Below are 4,968 nucleotides of genomic sequence, written 5' to 3'. Positions count from 1 at the left end.
ATAATGGGAAATGTTATCAGTACAACCATGTTTTGATGTTGGGATTTGCTAGACAATTTCGTAGAAAGCCATTTCGCGGTTGGGTTTTGCATGATAGACTAGCCATCTCAGCTGAAATAAATGAATAAGCCAGAATTGTTTGCACAAATGCAGCTTTTCTTTTCATTTTTAATTGGCTTGTCAGGGCTTTTTGGGAATGGAAATGACCTTTGACAGCTCTTTAAATAAAAAAATATAAGATGTTTTGTGCAAATATCAAAAATGGTTGTGCTGATAACATTTCCTTAAATAAGAGGTTTATAGAGGGAAGAAGATTTTCCCAAGCAAAATATTCTGATAGGAAATTCTTTTTCTAGGGAAATTTTTTTATTTCCACGATTTAGAGGGAAATGATATGATTAATTCATTGGGATATTATCATAAATTAAAGATTTCTCTAAGAAAAAATTGAAGAGGGTCGGTTAAAATGAGTTTTTTTTCGTGTGTAAAAAAATTAAGGAATTTTAGAAATATTTTTCCTTTCCAAACTTTTCCACAAAATCCATGCCATCCAAACAGTGTTATTGGATTCTAAGAAAAAACATTTATGATGGAATTTTTTTTTTCTTTTCCCAATTTAGAGGGAAATAATCTTATTACGGTTAATTTAGAGGAATATCATCATAAATTGAAGTTTCCTCTAAATAAAAATGGGATTTTCTAAGGGACCATCGCACAAGGCATTTCGCGCCTGGGCTGTTGCATTTGAAAGCCCCGCACGGGCTCAGATTTTGACTTATTCATTTAATTCATCTGAGGTGGCTGATCTCACATGCAACAGCCCGGGCGCTTAATGCCTTCTGCAATGGTCCGTAGCAAATCCCAATAAAAATTAGACAGGGTTGGTTCAAGTTACTTTTTTTTTTCATAGGTAAAAAAAGTAGGCAATTTTACAAATTTTTTCTACTTTCCAAATGTTTCCACAAAAAACAGAGCCTTAGTGGGGCCACCCAGTTTTTTCTCTCAACTACAAAAAAATACAAAATCCATGACTATGTATATCTTGGCTACTAATATTGGCAGTACCATGATTTAATACTTGTAATAACTCATCTCGTCTTTTATTATTTAGGGAAAATACAGATACACCCCCTCAACTTTCTGACATTTTCAACAGTAACCCTGACTTATCGAAGTCATTAACGACACCCCTTGACTTTTTACCATCCGTGAAGTAGACTCCCTGACTTTTCATCCTATGGTTCAAAATTCATCAAAGACACCCCCCTAACAATTTCTTCGTTCCAGTCCACCCCGTCATGTAACAAGCATTATTGAAAACTAATGAGGTGTCGTTGATGACTTCGAAAAGTCGGGGTTATCGTTGAAAAATGTCAGAAAGTTGAGGGGGTGTATCTATATTTTTCCCTATTATTATTATTTAAAAAGCTATAAAGCTTATTATTGGAAAAGTCAAAGTGCAAAGACCATTTTGCCCTTCCTGACAACATCAGAGCCCAACCTCAATCATTCTCTTTACAGCCCCATTTTGAATATTTTTTTTTTATTACTATTTTTTCAGCTAGCATTTAATAGACATTGATTCCCTTTAGGACCTGGCCCTCCAATGGAAACCCTATCATTAAGAACAAGTACGTTATTAGTTATACCAACAATGTTCCTTAACTCGTCATTGCCAACCAACGGAAACCCTAAACTAAGAACAACAACGTTATTAAGTACACCGCCATTGTCTCTTCTACTTGATCCAAGTTGATTTGAAGATCGTATGACTCTCCCTCTCCTTTACGGTTTCACAGCCGTCCACCTCTCCCATTAAACTCATTCATTCCCCAAAACCTCTCTCTCTTATTTTCTTTCTTTCCCCAATAAATTTTAGCCAATGGCAATTAGCCATTCTATAACTTCCATCCTTCCTTCAATTTCATTGATTGATTTTCAAGATTTTCAATCAATGGGCTTTAAACAAGTCACTCTACCCAAAGTTGATTTTGGCAAAAAAATCCCATATTTTTCTTGCCTCTTCATATTCATCCAACCTCATCTTGACCTTCCATAAACTAAGACTTACAACTTCATAAAATAACCTTAATGCCACAAACTTTTGCTAATGCATACTTTCCCTTAACTTAAGAAAGCATTTCATTTGTTTATTAAAATAGCCAACAAAAAAAAAATCCAATAGAAATTAATGGCTTGGAAATTCAAGGATGGGCCAGGGATTACCACTAATTATTTTCATACTCTCTCAACATGTTAACTATCATATTAAATTCAGAACCTGAAATTTTCTATAACTTATAAATCATGGAATCAAGGGTTTAGGATGGGATGCTCAAGTTGTAGGACTGGTATTTTCTCTCGACATGTTAACTATCATATTAAATCCAAAACCTGAAATTAGCTATAATTTATAAATTGGGGAATCAAGGGTTTGGGATGGGATGCTCAAGTTGTAGCGCAGGTATTTTCTATTTTCTTTTTCCTTTTCTTTTGTTCTAGGTAGTGTGGTCAGATTTGTGTTTCTCTTGTTAGAGTTAGTGCCCTAAAAGCCAATGCATTTTGTATTTCCTTTCAATTAAAGTATCATTAAAGTTTCATTTCATGACATATTATGGGTATTATTAAACATATGAATGTGTGTGATGTGCTTACTTTACGACACATTCATCCTTAGGTAGCAAAGTAGGAATGCCATGCTCAAGGATTCACAGATCCAAGAGAGCAAGGAGATATGACATTCCTGTTCTTTACAAACCTCAATGATTTGTGGTTGGGGCTGAGATTGGACATATCTTCCTGTATACAACCAGACCATCCTTGCACACATGCACGTGTCGTGAGATGACTTATCTCTGTCATTTGGATAGCTGACCCTAAATAAGAAGAGTGGGTGCGACGATTGGATCATGCAATGAACAGGATCACATTGCAACAAGCTATGGACATGATATTATAAGCTTGTTCAACCAGATAGGACCCTTTACATGTCCTTTGACCTGAGAGGTCATATTGGTCTGTGGGCCCGTTCTAGGGTTTTGGTTTATCTTATAGTGGTTCTTGTTTAGAAACACATTCGGATAGTACTGGATCCTAGGACAAACCCTCGAGATCAATAGGGATACCCAACACGGAATTTTCCGCCTTAAACTCTAGGGAAGACATCTACAATTTCAGTCAGAGTGGTAGGCCTATTAAAATACCTGGCCAGGTGGATTTAAAGGTTTATCAAAAATATTTTGAAACATTAAGAAGTTTTAATAGTTTTGCAAATTCATTTGCAAGGCTTATGCCGCTTGACCGGAATGGTATATCATGAGTAGGCCCATGGGGTAAGAGGTGTCCACCTCCTGTATGACTCAACTTGGTAGATGTAGATCGGAGAAGGGACTTGCACATACTAGATGTGGTTAGGGGTAAGATGATTTGACGGTCATCTTCAGGGTTACGACTCGATGGAGGCCAACGACTCTATGCGATTGTAGTTTTTACTACGTAGCGAGATCGCAGTGGGGCCCACTATTGGGTTCTGCAGGATCGATCGTTAGATCCCTGCAACGATCTCACTCATAACTAGAATGACTCGAGTACATTCTTATGAATGAGGGTCCCGCATCTTATCTATAAGCACTTACGAATTTGATCCGATGGAGAAGAAACATTGGAAATGTTTAATAGGATTTTAGAAATCCATTGAAGCTTTTTCTATTCCCATTGGATGGGATTTAATATATTTAATATATTAATTAGTGAGAGTTATACAGAAGGGGGTGAATTATCCTGCATACAGTTGACATTATATAAGGGGGGTGAATTATCCTAGAGAATTTGGCCATGAGGTGAATTATCCTAAAAAGTAGGGGATTTGTTTCCTACAATTTAGGATCTAGCTTTTGAGAAATATTTTAGGAGAATACATTACCTTCAAACAAGAGCATACTATTGGTCTTTGTAATCCTATTTCATGAGAAACTCAACTTAGGATAGGATTATGAAGAGATATTGTAGGAAATCAATATCCAAACCAACTACAACCACCTAAACCTATTTAAAGCCATCATTGGTTGAATTTTGATGATCCCAACTCATCCCCAAACTGAAAAATTTGGAATTCCCTCTCTTTCTTCTAGTCTCTCACTAGGTTCTCTCTCTACAAGCTCTCTCTAGGAAAACTAGTTCTATTTGATAGAATTAGACAAAGGTTTCAAAAGAGAAATTGTTCATCTCAATCTAAAGAAATGATTTGTATCAGTTCCTTGATAGAATATAAAAGTTATTCCATCTCCATTTGTGCAAAAGAACTGTAATCTATTGATTTAACTTGCGGATTCGCGACGTTGAGAACGTGCAAGGATATTCGAAGAGTAGATCAAGCAGAAGAATTAGAAATTCGAATTCTAAAGGTAAAGTACTGATCTTTGAATATTTTTCAACCACCATATGATCATATAGTTCTTTAGGATCCTGGGTTAACGGGTGAAATCGAAGAAATTTTTTTATTCTACGCAATTTCTAGTTCGGCTGCACGTAGCGATTTTGCCTGTGGTGAAAACCCTTACAACATCTCTCTCATGTTTTTAATAAATATTTATAATTTGTTTGGAAAAAATAGTTATACTTTTCATTATTACGGTTCAACCCCTTCGTATCTCAATATTGTTTTTACTGTATTTGTTGGGCAACCATTTAGGCACCTAAGCAAGACTCGTCGCTTATTAAAGCATCAAATACCTTGTTTGAAATACTATTGTTGGTGCCCTAAGTAGGCTGATCCAATTCCATTCCTAGGCAAAACCATTTCTTTACTCTTATATTATAGGCTAAGATTTCACAATAATGGATTAGAAAGACATCCCATACAAAGGCCTCAATAATAAAATAATAGAAATAAAATTAGGGAAATGATATCAACATTACCATGTTTTGATAATAGCGCTCGTTGCCTAATAAAAACTTTTTCTAATTGTT

This window comes from Tasmannia lanceolata, unplaced genomic scaffold (genome assembly GCF_043159265.1).
Source record: "Tasmannia lanceolata isolate RefF3 unplaced genomic scaffold, GAP_Taslan_0.1 ptg000002l, whole genome shotgun sequence".
Taxonomy (NCBI): domain Eukaryota; kingdom Viridiplantae; phylum Streptophyta; class Magnoliopsida; order Canellales; family Winteraceae; genus Tasmannia; species Tasmannia lanceolata.
This window is presented reverse-complemented; position numbering follows the sequence as displayed.